This window comes from Pinus tabuliformis, chromosome 7 (genome assembly GCF_031772625.1).
Source record: "Pinus tabuliformis cultivar Carrire ecotype Pingquan chromosome 7, CPIR1, whole genome shotgun sequence".
Lineage (NCBI taxonomy): Eukaryota > Viridiplantae > Streptophyta > Pinopsida > Pinales > Pinaceae > Pinus > Pinus tabuliformis.
Window position 1 is genome coordinate 674,082,735 of NC_142293.1, and position 17,646 is coordinate 674,100,380.

Below are 17,646 nucleotides of genomic sequence, written 5' to 3' on the forward strand. Positions count from 1 at the left end.
TCTCTGACTTCACAACCTAGGTAGGGCCATATGTACTAAGGCAAATTACCATTGATTTCAAAAATTTTGTGGAATTAATTTTTTTTTCTAGAAAAATATTAATAAGGGTTAGCAATTAATTAAATTAAGGTTGATCAATTAGGTTCATGGGGGCATCATCCTAGGAGACATATTATATATATAAAACAAAAAACAAAAAAAAAACAATTTGAAATAAACTGTCTCATCCAAATGGTCAACAACATTATAGCTTAGGATTCAAGGTACTCATTTTTATTAAGTTAATATATTTTTTATGAACCTCCAATGTTCATTATTGGAGCCCTCCTTACCCCATGCATCATCTATAAAATGGAGGTCTAATACACTTTCAAATGTATGTATTTTTGAACGAATAATTTGGAAAATACGTTTTGAATTTCTCGACTACCCTAAGGAGATGCAATGCAAAATCAATAGGGAGATAGGGTTCAAATCAATCTTTCTATTGCAGGCTATCTAGTCTATACATTCTTCGCCTTATATAGGGCACAAGGTTACTAAAATGAATATATCTATTAAAAGTTAGGATTAATTTTTTTTTTCTTTTTATTATTTCGTTCCATCGAAGAACTCAAAAAAAATTTCAGATACCCTAAGGAACTTACACAAAAATTTAGGTGATAGATTACTCTGAATACCTTCAACTATCCTTGAGGAGATCAACGCTATCATTAACAGGAAGGGATATCGATATTCAACTCTATCTTTAATCCAAAGATGTCATGAAGTTTATCTTTGTTGCAAATTAATCTTTAAATCCTTTGTTCGGTCTCATAAGGATACAAATCATTATTCTGAAGCACTCATTCAAGGGTATGTGAATACTTACTCCAACTTGATATACAACATTCCACTTATCAAGCTGTGTTGTAACCTCAGATCATTTCAAGAATTAAGGTAAGTTTCAGTTGGTATATGTATTTTTGACTTGTCTTGTGTCCCTTGATGCAGGTAGAAGAAGATAATGTATCATAGGTTTAGTTTTTCTAGTCAAAATTTATATTAGGCATAAGTTCAAAAGTTTGGATCGTTGAGTGTTATTCCCTTTAATTTCTTATCTTTTTTCATACAACATTTATTTTCAAGAATTTTTGTCATAGATCAAATTGCAAATTGTCAAGTCATTTTTTTTATATCTTGAAAATTTGGACTTGCCTAGGTATTATAGCTACATATACAAGTATGGATAGGGATAAATTTTGAATCAGGTTGTTTTTATCATATCTCAAGTATGGCAAGACTATTTAGGGGTTATCATTAGGATTATTCAGAATTATTTGAAGAGTTAGGTCTAAATAAGTTTCACAAGTAGAATTTTTGTGTTTCTTTTATAATTGCATCAAATTGTTATGTGACTCTGATTGCAGGCAGCCCAGGTATGCGTTATATGATTATCTCAGTCAGTTTTTGTTGCACTAACTCTTGATTGTAGGCAAAGGTGATTGTTTGGGCATAGAGAATTTACATTTTAAATTTTTAGGTTGGGGTTTTGTTTGGGTTCATCTTCTTGTAGGTGCAACCTTACTTCAAGAACATATCATCCTCATCACCTATAGTTGTGTGAAAAAGAAACATACTTGATACACAAACAACCAAGCCTTGAATATTATCAGTGCATCAAGAACGAGAGCAACTCATTGTCATTTCAACAACAAATCCTAATTATTAGCATCAAGAATGAATTGTACAATGTCTTGTAATATTTTTTAAAGAGTCATTTCCTAGAGTCATTTTTTGGTTTTGGTTTTGGTTTTGAGAGAAGGGTTTAGGTCCTAGAGTTGTTGTTCTATCAAAGAAAATTCATTAAAAGTATCACTGTAACATGGATCATTTTCCTTGGTACGGGAACTCACACTTTCATTTATTTCATCTTTTTAGGATGGTAGGGTGGTGCTAGGTTGGGGAATGAAGTCACCTTCAGGTTGGGGTTTGTAAACACTTCAAGGTGGTAGGGTGGTGCTAGGGCAAGTTAGGGATCAATACGGTGTTGGGGCATCCTTTTAGCTGACTGTTGATAAAACCATGGCGTTGGAGCGTCCTTCCAGTGGGAGCTAAAGAAGAATACTTTTATAGAATTCTAGGAAGTTTTAACTTTCCTTTCAGTTATGGCTAAAGATTAAGGAATTTATTAGAAAAGCATTCGGTGGTTTTTGACTCAAAGGGGGTTTCCACCTAAAAATATTGTGCCAAATGTCTCTATCATTTGCATTGTTGTTTATTTCTTTTACTACGTAATAATAATAACTGAAGATTAACTAATGCTCTAAAGATTAATAAAGTGCTAATTGCTAAGAAATACTGATTCACCACCTTAGTCAAATTTCAATTATCATAATGAGAAAATTTTGATGTCAAGCTTATATTTTATTTTGATTTCACATAAATTTGCACTAAACAATGATTGGGGATAGGGATGAATCCACCTATCCTTTATACTCTACAATCTTTGAAGGAAGAAATTAAAACACAATTTAATTCAGTTAACTAAGTAACTTTTTTAGTTATATATATATAGAAAGAGATGTGAAAGGACATATCTCTATGAAAAGACATGATTTCTTATTAAAGGGAACTTTGCTCACTACTTATAGTGGATTTATAATACTCTCTCTCTCTCTCACACACACATTATTTTATCATAAAATGGATGTATTTATATTCCATTTTTTTAATTTATTTGTGTCCGATCTAGGCCTTTAGCCACCCTCCTTATCATATCTTCTCTGATTCAACCTTTGGCTAAACCCTAATTTTTTTTAGAGTTTCTCTGATCTACAAGTCGTTGACCATAACAAGCCATTATCCATTTACAATGTATAAAATTATGTGAAGAAAATAGTATTCTACTACAAATATTAAATAATAGAAACATTAGCATTTGAAATAATTAAACATCAATAAATAAACCAATTTTTTTCACTATTGTTGTTACAAGAACATATAAAAGACAACAATTTTTTATAGAAATAGTTCCATGTCAACACATCCAGGTAAAAGACGTATATACCTTCATCACACAAGGGAGAAGTCAAGGCTGTAATGGTACTTGGTTTCAAAAATATTGGAAATGGGATACCCCTTTAAAACTGAAGTGTTTCATTTAGTTGGCGAGTCATAATAAGATTTTAACTTGGGATATTTTGCTAAAAAAAGGATTCCAAGGACTTGGGAGATGTTTATGCTATAAAAACTCCAAATATCTGACTCAACTCTTTCTTACATGCCCTTATGTGGTCTTAGTCTAGATAAGGGTCCTACAATTGTTTAATATTAAATCCAATTGGGACCAATCCAACATAGGGGATTGTCTTTCTTAGTGGTTTAAGGAGTTTTATGATTACAAATCTTTACCATTCTATGTAATTTGGGGTATATGAAAAATCTAGAAATGCTTGTATATTTGATCATGAGATGCCAAATTTGAGGGGCACTTGTCTAAGGCTGCTACATATTTTTGGGAGATTGGATCTACAAAAGAAAATCTAGTTAGGTGTCATTTCTAGTTGAAGGATGCATGGGTTAACTATCGAGTTGGTTTTTTTGATGGGGCTTCATCATTCCATACTTATGGTTGTGGGGTGGTCATCACTTTAAAGCCTGGAGATCTCTTCCATTTTTTCTAGTTCAATGGAGTGGGATCAAACAATGAAGTTGAGCTATTAACATGTGGGGAGTATTATTTTGTGTCAAATGACTAGTTATTGAGGAGATTGACATCTTTGGACATTATAAACTGATCATTGACTGGGTTAATTTGAAATCATCATTGGAGTCTCCAATGTTGACAAATTAGATGAAGAGGATTAGAAGGTTGATTAATAATTTCAAGATATATTCCTTCTCTCATATTTACAGAGAGAAAAATCTTTTGGTTGATGGCTTGTCAAAAGAGGGTTGCAACTCCAATCCAGGCATGATCAAATACTCTGTTATGGAAAATGCATGTCTCCCTCCTTCGTTATGGATATATCAAAATATGATGTTTTCACCGATCAACTGTCCTTATGATTTTTGTATCTTTTTAGTATATGTTGAAGAATAATGATCTGTAGAATCATATAGCTATCCTTATGCTTTTTGTATCTTTTTTGCATATGCTAAAGAATAATGATCTGTAGAATCATATAACAGAGATAAGAACAAATATAAGAAAAATAATGTATTTTTGTCATAGCAAGTATGAATATATCTATGATAGATAGGGATGAAATTTTTGTATGGTGACAATAGACAGAAAGGATGATTCCATACTCAAAGAGTTCTAGCAGAGACATTGTAGAATTGGACAAGAATTCATGAAATGTAACTTCTTTTGTTATTAATGAAAGCAAGTGTGTTTTTTCTTCTTGAAGAAAACAAAAGACAACAAATTTGTGAAGGTTCGTAATACAATTGTTAATTATTGCCACCAACGCTCTCAAAAATTCCAATCTCATGTCAACAACTAGGGAAATATGATCCATATAAATTATGAATTCCATTCTGATTAATTAATTTAGGCACTTTTTGGTACCATTGCATCCACACAACCATGGATGTTAAACTATACAAAACATATCATTGCACCACCATATCTATCCACCACACAACTCCATTCATACGGTTATGCCGCCAAACCAACCACCATATAGTTCTTTACCACTGTGGAAACAAATTCGTTGAGTTTGCTTATTGACCAGTTGAATTGTCACCTTCATTGTCATGCTACATCCATTTTTGTCATTATCCAACCATCTAACTCACTAATTCACTACAACATTTTCCTAGGAAACATATACAACATAAATAAGCCTAAATGTTGAAGCAGGTCAATGCATCAGTTAACCAAGTCATGAAGTATACCAAAAATCACACCTATTCACTTCACCAGAAAATTAACCCAAAATTAACTAGTATAATATAACCAAGGTGGAATTATGAGGGTTGGGTAATCAAGCCAACATCTACGTGAAAGTGATATTTAAGCCTTAATTAAAAAGAGATAAATGATTATATTCTTAGAAATTATACATAATTTTTATTTTTTATTTTTTATTATTGGAAAAAAGGAGGTATTTTAAAATTAGTTTATATATTATATATAAACTAATTTTAAAATACCTCTTTTTTCCAAAAATAAAAATAAAACTATATAATTTCCAAAACTATAATAATTTATTCCTTTTTAACTACTTGAATATCACTTTCAAGTAGAGGAAAACATTACGAGGGTTGGGTGAAGGCGATATTTAAATCCAAGCTAAAAAACTAAATTATTATATTCGTACAAATCCATTTTTTGTTTTTTTTTTTTGAAAAAAAGTAGTATTCTAAAATTTAAAGTAGAAAAAAAATAAATTCTGAATATATATATGATTAAAAAATTCAGAGATAGATGATTAAAAATTCATAATATTTAATTATTCAAGATTAAGAAGGGATTTTCCTTCAAAAGTGAAGGAATATTCTTTTTTAAAGATTGTTGAATTACATATTGTCAACTGTTTATGCTCGGCGGGAGTATTTGAGGAAAAGAGATTAACATACTTATCAATTTGAACCATAAGGAAAATTATATTAATATCGATTTGGGAAATCAATTATTATTATTATTATTATTTTATTTTTTATTTTTATTTATTTTTTTTTTCTTTTAAATTTGTCTACTCTTATTATTGATACAAAATATTTTACACCGAGGCCATGGCCTCGCGAAGCTAGCCCAAAGAAGCGGCATGATTACATAGCATAGCTGATCAAAAACCAAAAAATACCCTACTGATTATTACCTTGAAGGATTGCAGGGAACCTGACCATGACTATTACCAAAAAAACAAAAAGCCCAAAACAACAATTTAAACAGAGACCAAACAGCATCCATGATAAGATGATTAGACCATGGCAAGTGAACCGAGAAGCACTGCCTGGCACTGGAACTAAGTATAAACTTCAGAAGCACCTATCACTGCATTTGAGACCAAAAACCATAAGCTAGCGGTGTGCTCCTCTCGCAGGGGAAACCGACATTTTGAGCTGGAGCGCTTATCATGACAGTCAAGTAGGTGATAAGTGAATATCCTTGAGCATACTGAATTCCAAAAAACCATAGAGCGCAAACCTATTTAAACGTCATGAGAAGTGGACGGCTACTCTTCGATGATGCGGCATCCATATTTGTAGTCATCATCGTCCTTAGAGGGGTGGCCCTCTTTGCTTGTAGAGCCTCCACCGATAGGGACACTCGGGCCTGCCTGGTCATTCATGATCTGGGATGCCATGCCTTTCCCTGAGCCTGAGGCCTTGCTCTGCTCGTAGTTCATCTGAATGGTGCCAAATCTGTCTTCCGCCTGCATTTCCTTAGTCACCCCAAGGGAAGCTGCTTCCTGACTAGCATTAATCTTGCTAAGCTCTATGGTAACAGTGGCCATGAAGGAGAAATTGCCATGAGTGTAGGGAAACTGTAGCCGAGTGGAATTAGTAGCAGAATTGAAAGAGCTCGTTGCCAAATTGTGCATTCCTCTACCCCTTCCCCGTCCACTTCTTGTAGCCGGATACCAGTCCATGCGGAAGTCCGAACAAAAAGTTGAGGAATCCGTCGTGGACGAGGAGGCCTGGCAGCCCGTTTTCCCCCGGGATCTACCTCTTCTGTAGCTCATCCTCTGGCGAAGTTTCGGCATTACCGGAAGAACAGGAAGATCTGGAAAACCTGCTAAACTGAAACCCCAGCCAGAAATCCACCCATCGAACCAGATCCCAGCGTATCCCTGGGAAGATTCGAGAACGAGTCTCTGCAGCTACAAAGGAGGGACTTGCACGCAAAGAAGTAGCGCAAATGACGCAAGCTGAGGGCGCCATGATTAAGAAGTAAACACGCCAGAGAGGAGGGACAGGCTGCCTTGAGGCAACATTAACTTTGAGCGCAGGGGAAATAAAGACTTGTTCCATGAGAGGCCGAGAGGCAGTGGAGATGAGCCACGCGCCCTCCCATTCTGCTTCCCACGTACCTGTACTACAATCAAACACCCGGATCTAGGATGGGAAATCAATTATTAATATCAAAGCCAAATATAATTAAAAAAGATAATATTTTTTACAAGAAACAATATGAAATTAAGGACGTTCAAGTGACAATTGATGATTATGAATATATATCTCAATTCCATATTGCAATTATGTACAAAGAAGAGATTGACATAATTCTTGGTTTACCATGATTTGCAAAACTAGGGACCTTCATCTTAAACACAAAAAGAAAGTTTTTAATGTTTCCATACAAGAAGAAAAAAGTACACTTTAGAACATTACATTGAAATCATATTATATAATACCTTCATCAAAAGGCTTGAAAGATATATCAAAGATGATAATTCAGGACACTCAAAAGACAATATAAAAGACAATTTTTTTAAAGAAGCTATCACAAGTAAAAAGTAAGAAATTTCTTGCCTAAAAGATTAGAGTTGTAAGTTACTTGCACAAGTTGAGAAGTCCAAAGCTACAAAACATAGTTATTAAAGATTAAAACAAGAAAAGGGAAGGTATCAAGAAAGAATTTCAAAAGACCCTATCGATAAAAAGATGAAAGAAAATTCTCACATTAAAAACCTTGATCAAATATTGCTAGAAGATATTAGAACCTTAAAAAATAAAGTGGATGAATAAGAAGTTGAGGAGCTTTCACATCTTAGGACCCATAATCAAAATATGCTTACACAAGTTAAGAAAATTTAGAATGATAAGAAATCGTTGGAAAAGAGAACAAAAAAGCTTATTCAAAAGAAAGCATCAAAATCTTCAAGTAGAAGAACCCAAGTTGAAGAAAACAGAATAAACACAAATCCAATTAATATCACGACTCAAAAAGACACCAAACCAATTGAAGTCAAAACATACTCAAACGTGGCAATGCAAACAATGGAAATTCCAAGTAAAGACTCAACGACCAAGCAACATCAGCATGTGAAGAAAATCATATACCTCAAGTAAGCCAACAAAACATTACAAGTATAAAATGAGAAAATCATATTACAATAACTCTTTGTTGACATCCACATCATAAGAGAAAGTACATTAAACAGTCAATGTATCAACATCACTCAAACTAGAAACAAATAACCCATCTTCTGATGAATATTGATACCAATACCATCAAGTTTCATGATAACAATTCATCTCAAGAAGCTTATAAGTGCAATGTTCCATAGAAGAACGATTTCAAATGGTCAGATCATGTTACAATTCGACAATTCTGCTCAACACTTAGAAGTTCATACTCTCTAGTGTCATTAACCTTGACAACGTCAAAAAACAAGAATTAGGTGAAGTTGTTACAAATTAAAGTAGAATATGTAAGGCATTTTCATCAACATGCTTCGATAATAAAGCATTTCTAAAGGAAAGGTAAAACACACACACACATATAATGAAACATGTGAAGGCAAATGTCACTATGAAAAAATGTGACTTCTTATGAAGGGCACTCCCACCTATTATTTATACCAAGACCATAATTTGTGATATCATATCATTTTTACTCATACATCTCTATATAATACTTCATCTTGAGAAGTCTATAAGTGCAATGTTCCACAAAAGATCGAATTCAAATGGTCGTATCATGTTATTGTTTGACAATTTTGATCAATGCTTAGAAGTTCGTATCATTTAGTTAATGATGTGAAATTTTGCTTGAAATGCAACAACTGTAATTAATTATTCTAATTGATAAATTATGCAGTTTATTTTGTTATGAAAAAAGATCAAATTAATCACACTACAATTTCTTCACAAATAAAAATGTTGTATAAATAAACTGGAAACTAAGAAAATGATAACACACACAAAATAAAAATTTGACACAGTTATTTTTGGACAATTTTCCACGGAAAAACCCAATGTGGGAAAATTGGTGAAACATATGAGGGTTTTATTATTATGCAACAATGAAATTATGAGTACAATCTATGGATGCCCAAACTGGCAATCCAATCTGAGAGAAATATTGGAAAAATCAACTGAGGGAAATTTACCGTCCTCCACAAGCAATCCCGGCTCAGTCTTCCCACTAGAACTAGCTAACTAAAACTCCTATGTGCAACTTCTACGCAACCCTTCCGTAGTCACTCACATGCTCTGCCTGGATTTGCCTTGAATCAACTTATGACTAACTGCTATTGCTCTAATATGAATTCGCCGACCCTTTCGAAAATTCTTCTAACCTATGGCAATTGAATCCTCCTCATGCTCAATAAAATCGAACTTCCTTGTTGAGGCTATTGCGCAATCTCCACGTAGCCTATTAGAGAAATAAATCATCCTCCTCTCCCGACTCTCTAGAATTGGAATCCTCCTTCGAAATCACTGCCTCTGCCCCTTTATGTCCCATATGGCTCGAACTCTCTTCATCTGATTGACCTTTGAAGTTGGATTACTTGATCTGCGAAGTAACTCACACAACTAACTTCTCCCTTATGTGTCTGACTCCAACTCCATCAACCTCCTCTTACAATCTCTTGTTGGCTCACCAACGACCATGATTAATTCCTCACCAATGACTAAGATCATATTTGGATTGATCCATGTGAATTTCTAGAGAATTCTCACTTTTCTCAATTAATTCCTATTAATTAATCAATTTCCCTAAGTTATACTTAGACATTTTTAATTATCGATCAATTATTAGATTGAGTTGTCTCTAGGTGGAATTTCCAAAAGTTATTTATAGGTTCTGTAACTCTCATGTGTTTTAGCCTCTCAACAAAGTTTGATACTAGAGCACCTATCCAATGCTACAAAAATCAACACTCCCTCTTAGCGATGAAGGTGCTCTCTCTATCTTGTAACACCATCTCCCATACATGTTGTTGATGTCTAAAAATTGTGACAACCTACCACTTCCCACCAACTACTGCACAACTCTAATTCATCTGCCACACTATAACTGAACCAATGCTACATCTGCATTGCTGCTGAAACTGCATTGTACACCCTGTACTGCTACCAACTCTGCACTGCACTACAACTAATCTCATGCTATTGCTGCTGCAACTGAAATCCAAAATATTGAATCTCATGTATCTATGGACTACAACTATCTCTTGAGTCATTGGATGCTACCAGTCTCTTCACTGCCCACTGAGTAGGTCTACATTGCAACTACATTGTGCTCCTTAACGTTTGACTGCAACTAGTATTGTAACTGTCCCTCAAGAACTGAAAGTACCATCTAACACTAATCCATTTGATATTGAATACTATGGGACATTGTTTCAAGGGTATTTATCCAAAAGGAAACACCTCCCAATGCTAAACATTTTTCTGATTCTCAACACCTACCTAATGCTACCCTCAAGAGATCCTTCCCAGCTCTACGCAAATCTAGAGCCTAGAGCTCAATGTCTCCCCACCTCTCACCTGGAGGTATAGCTACATATAGAGAGAAATATTCCTCCAGTATGGAGGAGAACTGGTCAATCTCTTTCGAAGTTGTTGCTTGCTCCTACTTCTCCTTATTTTCATTCTTCCTCTAAGGGCACAGTATTGTAGTGACCAAACTCATCACACTTGAAGCACTTGAACTTTGACAAGTCCTTCTTCTTCTCTCCTCCCTATGAGCCTTGTCCCTGACTGGGACCTTTATTTTCCTTTCACTTCGATGCAAGGACTACGTTCTCCTCCTCCTTCACATTTTTCGATCCTCTCTTGCTGCCACCAAGACTACTCTTGACTAGAGCAAGTTTCATCTCCTTCTGCGTGAAATCAACCCAAAATCGAACCCAACTAGGTAGCTGATCTCATCCAGTGATGCCTTGGATGAAAGTAGCCCACTCCTCGATGGAACCATTGATGGCTACATGCATAAGTTCAACTTCTTATGGCATCTCTCATGTGGTAGAAATATCATTCCAGATATCTTGAATCCTGGTAAGGTAGGGGGTAACTCCTTCTCCCTTCTGCATCCTAGTGGGTCTCAACTTCTCCTTCAGGAACATCTTCTAATTCTCGAAAGGATTCTGATATAGTGTTGCGAGAGAATCCCACATTCCTTTGGTTGTATTTGTTGACCTAGATTGTCATTGATGTCAATATGGCAATATTTTAGGATGCTAAATGATGAAATGAATCCAAGGAGAAGCAGAGTAGATCCATGAAGAAACAGGAGCAAGAAGCTAAGGAGAAAGGCCATCAGGAAAGCTAAGCCATGAGTAAGAGTTTGTTAACGGAGGAGTTAAGAAAGGAGATATACCAAAGCTATTGCTTATGCTTAAGAGTATTGCAGAGTATCAGAGGAGTTAACACATCAGAGGAGTATTGCAGAATATCAGAGCAAGAGAGGCATATCTGAAAAGATATCAGAAGCCATCAAGGTATGAAGGTATCAGAGAAGTTCATTGAAAGACATTGCAAACCTAAAGGAAGACCTATTGGAGAAAGAGGAGCCATATCGGGAGTATCGCATGTATTATATGCCCAAGAAGAATAGAGAGGAGAAGAAGAGATAGAGGAATCATAATGGGTCTTTGAAGATGAAGATTAAATGCACATGAGTCGTTGGACCTTGGAGATCAATAGACGAGATTGTTTGTAATGAGCGGCCAGGATTAAGTCGCGCAGCGTAAAGTCAAAGAAATGAATGACGAAGATTAATTTAAGTATTAGCGGATGAGGAAATTAGAGGATCCGTCATAGCTATCGATGGTAGAAGATCTACAGTCATTGGGCGCTAAATAGTTCGGGCGTTAGTCAAAGAGAAAGGCGGTTTATAAGCAGAAATGGTTTATTGGGTTGAGAATAAGCGGTAAGTGGTAATAGGAGGGAGTCATCCGATTCCATTAAGCAATTGACATGTCGCACGTCGGAGGAGAGAGGAAAGCGCTTTATCGAGAGGGTAATCCTCGTACATGTAGCTCACCCGATGTCGTTGTTGAGCGTTGGATCAAATGCGGTTTTGATCTACGGTGCAGGATCACCGAGCAGCTTTGTTGGTCGAGTGTAATATCAACCGTCGGATGGGATGGTAAGATCTACGGTGGAGGATTGATCCGAAAAAGGCAAACATCGGAAAATGTGCAAAGGCTGTAAAAAGGCGGAAAAGGTAAGTTACGCATGATTATTGTGTATTTCTATTATATAAACATTATAATAGAAATAGCGCGGATATAAGGATTTCATGTGGTTAAATTCTATATAACCAATGTTATAGAGTGGAAAGGTTATATATATATATATATATATATATATATATCGGAGAAACCACATCGGCGGGTTCTATTAAGTACCACATTAAAACCCTTGACTACAATGTACAGTTGCGAACCCGATGGTCCTATTATATCACGCCCTAATGGTATATCATGTCACGTTAAAACTGCGATAGCAATATGTATGTGGTCCCGACTACACCATTGCAATATTATTTAATATATTATCGCATCTGCCATATCACAAGACTCTTTTAAAGCCTTGCCACATTGAAAGTGCCGATTGCGATAATATACGGACCCGAACAGGTTATAGAAAAGAGAAGAAGAGTATATAATATATAGATGCAATATGTATGCGGACCCGCTGCAACATTATAATACAACCTATTGAAATATCGCATCCGTTGAATCGCAATGTTCAAAAGAATTGACACCACTGGATTGCCAATTGCGATATTTATTACGGACCCGAATGTACCATTTAACATGACTAAATGTAATATCACATCCGCTGTATCGCTAGTCTCTAAGGGATGTCAAACCGCCGATTGCGATTGCGATTGTGACATGGCATGTGGGACCTCCCTGTTGGTAAAGTCTCTCCAATGAAATCCTCCGTAAATAATGAAGTCTAATGTATGAATATTATTAAAGGAAAATGGACCTCTCTGATATTTTTTAATAAGCAACATTTCTTTGTATTTCGGCCTCTCTTCCTCCTGAACATGTCCTGTGAGTATTGGAACACTCGAATAGACAGAGGAAGCCATGGATCGAGAAGCCGAAGTGTCAAGCGAGCATAGATGGTTGAGCGAGCGCAGAGGAAACGAAAGCGACCGGAGGAGGGAAGCCAAGAGGTCGAGTGAGCGTTGAGGAAGCCGAAGCTCAAGTGAGTGAAAGGGAAGCCAAAGGTTAGGCGTATCAAGATAAGAAAACAGAGAATTGTCTTTATGCAGTTATTGTTGGCGAACTGGAAGAAGGAAGGAAGCCGACGGTCCAACAGGATAGAAAGAGGCCAAAGGTCCAGCAGGACAGAAGGAAGACGAAGGTCCAGCCGGACAGGAGGCAGTCGGAGGACAAGCAAATCTATTGATCGTGTTACCCTGTGAAAGACTCAGACCTGTGATGAATTAATCAGGTACATAATGCATTATGAAGAACAATTCCGTGATATAATAAATAAAGTTTTATCTGACATCGTTTGAAGGGAGAAGTAGCCAGCACTAGCATTGAATCATATGTGATTTTGTTTCTGGGAAGTAAGAGAACAGTGAGAAGTAGTCACGCCTAAAGCAATTACTATGACTGGTAGAATAGAGGCTTCAAACAGAGAGTTGGTTCTTGTGCAGAGCTTAGTGCAGCTAATAGTAGACTCACTAAAGCTGTGTGGAGACATTATCAGAGATCATGATGGCTATTTGATATCATCATGAGATAACTTTTGCAGACTCTGTGTGGACAGTATGAAGAGTTGTAAAGACTTCTTCATGTGAAGATTGGTTTCCATTGATGCTGTAGTATGGAGACTACAATGAAGATGTAAACAGACAAAATTCAGTAAAGAAGAGTTTTGGGAGTAGAAAATCACTATCAAACATGCCTTGACAAGATTGGGTCAGAGCCCTTGGGGTTGGAGCCTCAGAATTGGAAGGATTGGTGTCCTTGAGGTTGGTGCCTCAGAACTAGAAGGATTGGTGTCCTGGGAGTTGGTGCTCCTAAGTCCAAGGTTGGTGCCTTGACAAAATAGAGTTGGTGCTCTAGAGGTTGAAGCCTCACAAAAGTCCAACTTGGTGCTTGGCAACAGATTGGAACCATATATATATTGTATCTATTTTATTGCAAAGATTATATTAATAAAAGAATTTATTCTTGTTTTTCATCTTGTGTTCTAAATATAAATGTTTTAACTGGTAAAATAACAATTGAAAAGAAATATTGATTCACCCCCCCCCGAGTATTTCCAACAATTGGTATCAGAGCCAGTACCTTCATTCAAAGCCTAATAGCTTGAAAGTTGATCTTTAGAACACAAATGGCAAAGTCAAGGAAGAAAGTCTCCAATCCTCCTAAGGATGTGTCTCCCTCTACCACTAAAATAGAAGACAATCAATTTGAGGAGGCTCCATGGTTAAATGGGAACTTTAATATATGGGAAGAAAGAATGAGGAATTTCTTAAAGACTCAAGGCATTGAAATCTGGAAATCAGTGATTGTTGATAGCATGATGGACGGAAAATCCAAGGAGTACAATGCAAAGCAATGAAGACAATCTCGAATGGGCTACCTAATTCTATAAATAACAACTTAAGAAAATTTTCGTCAGCAAAGGGTATATGGGACAAACTTCATGACCTTCACTCAAAAGGAGCATTGACCATGACCATCAGTCAAGAAGATGATGGAAACCAAGAAGAAAATCCATAACCCATCATAGGAGCTGAAAATGAGAATGATGACATCAAAGCTAAAGAAGACCTAGAAGATGAAGAGAATGAAAAAGATTTTGTAGAAGATCTCCTCACTCAACTTACTGCTGCCATGGAAGAGATTATCAATTTGAAAAAGGAAAACAAGGGACTTAAGAAGAAAGCACAAGGAGCTGAGAAGACAATGGAAACATTGGCAATCATAGAAGAATAGGTCGATGAAGCAGAAAAGGAGAGAAACACCATGATATGTCAACTAAAAGCAAAGGATGAAGAAATCTTCAAATTAAAATCTAACATCAAACTTCTCAAGGCCGAAACATGTAAAGCTACAAGGATCAAGGAAGAAATGGAGAGCAATCTAGCAAATGAAAATGAAGTTAGATATCATCTCCCTTAAAATAGAAGCAAATGAAGCTGCTCATATCAAGGAAGAAACTAAGAAACAACTTTCTAAGAAGAATAATGAGTGTGAAATATTGGAAGAAGAGATTGTCTTCCTCAGGAAAAAGGTTGAAGGGATGAACAAAACCTTGAAGAGCTATCAAGCCTTGGATGACATGCTCAGCCATCAAAGATGTCCATTTGATAAATCAGGTCTCGGTGTGCAGGTGAATCCTCAAACAAGAATGATAATGCTTCAAAAAAAAGGGATGTGAAGAAGCCAGAAAGAAATGGTGATGCCCCCAGTTCCAGTAAAGGCAAGGAGAAAAATCAAGGCAATAATGGAAGAAATCCTGCTCCAAGAAGAAATGTAGATAATGTCAAGGATGCTAGAAGCAATGGTTATCATCAAAGGATCTCAAGACAGAAAGACTTCAGAAGTACATCAAGGAAATCTCCATCTCCCAGGTACCAAAGTTTATTTCTTGGTTATTGTTATTCTTGAACAAACTTTGGTCACATGGAAAAAGATTGTAAAGCATACCATAAAGATAGATGTTATGGTCCCCAACCATATCATAAAGATAGATATTATGTTCCCCAACAATCTCCAAAGAACAATTTTGCAGGAAGAAATCATGAATTCTTATTCATGAACAATGTAGAATGCTTCAAGTGTCATAACATTGGTCATATGGCACGTCATTGTAACTTAACTTAGGCTCTTACACAAGCTGGAACCATGCAAAAGAAGAAAGTTACACAAGTATGGAGAAGGAGGAAAATACAATCCGAAAGTCCCTTGAACTCTCCAGCCAACAACACATGTTGTTGACATGATCTTCGACAATATGAGCATTTGATAGGCAAATTTTGCCAAAAGAGATGATGCATATAGTTAGGGGGAGCATGTGATTCTTGATCATCATTGCAGAAGCTATTAGTGAAAGGGTCCTTATGAAATCCTTGTTGAGCTATATTAACAATCATTCATTGAAGTATGAAGCAAGAGCAATTGGCAGCATCTAACAAAACTGAAGCATTGTTGAAGCCATGATAAAGTAGTTCTGAGATATGAAGAGGGGATGATGTGCTAGTTGCAACAATCCTTCTATCTTGAGTAAAAAGAAGAGCACTATAACAGGGGGAGTAACAGACCCATGAAGATCTACTATTCATGAAGAAGAGTAGGAATTTGACAGGGGGAGTCCTAGAGCACTCCTTTGCCATTGATGTCAAAGGGGGAAAGAAGAAGAATATTGCCATCAATAACAAAGGGGGAGATTGTTGACCTAGATTGTCATTGATGTTAATATGGCAATATTCTAGGATGCTAAATGATGATATGAAGCCAAGGAGAAGCAGAGTAGATCCATGAAGAACCAGGAGCAAGAAGCCAAGGAGAAAGGCCATCAGGAAAGCTAAGCCATGAGTAAGAGTCTGTTAATAGAGGAGTTAACAAAGGAGGCATATCAAAGCTATCGCTTATGCTTAAGAGTATTGTAGAGTATCAGAGAAGTTAACACATCAGAGGAGTATTTCAGAATATCAGAGCAAGAGAGGCATATCAGAAAAGATATCAGAAGCCATCAAGGTATGAAGGTATCATAGAAGTTCATTGAAAGACATTGCAAAGCCAAAGGAAGACCTATTGGAGCAAGAGGAGCCATATCTGGAGTATCGCATGTATTGTATGCCCAAGAAGAACAGAGAGGAGAAGAAGAGACAGAGGAATCATAATGGGTCTTTGAAGATGAATATTGAATGCACATGAACCGTTGGATCCTGGAGATCAACAGACGAGATTGTTTGTAAGTGTAAAGTCAAAGAAATGAACGACGAAAATTAATTTAAGTATTAGCGGATGAGGAAATCAGAGGAGCCGTTGCAGTCGTTGATGGTAGAAGATCTACAGTCATCGGGTGCTAAATAGCTCGGGCGTTAGTCAAAGAGAAAGGCAGGTTTATAAGCGGAAATGGTTTATCGGGTTGAGAATAAGCGGTAAGTGGTAATAGGAGGGAGTCACCCCATTCCATTAAGAAATTGACACGTCACACGTCGGAGGAGAGAGGAAACCGCTTTATCGGGCGGGTAATCCTCGTACATGTAGCTCACCCAATATCTTTGTCAAGTGTTGGATCAAATGAGGTTTTGATCTACGGTGTAGGATCACCGAGCAGCTTTGTTGGTTGGGTGTAATATCAACTGTCAGATTGGATGGTAAGATCTACGGTGGAGGATTGATTTGAAAAAGGCAAACATCGGTGCAAAGGTTGTAAAAAGGCGGAAAAGGTAAGTTACGCATGATTATTATGTATTTCTATTATATACACATTATAATAGAAATAGCGCAGATATAAGGATTTCATGTGGTTAAATTCTGTATAACCAATGTTATAGAGTGGAAAGGTTATATATATATCGGAGAAATCACATTGGCGGGTTCTATTAAGTACCACATTGAAACCCTCGACTGCGATGTACAGTTGCGGACCCGATGGTCCTATTATATCGCGCCCTAATGGTATATCATGTCTGCCATATTGGGAGTTATGTATCACAGCGTTTAAAGCCTTGTCACGTTAAAACTACGATAGCAATATGTATGCGGA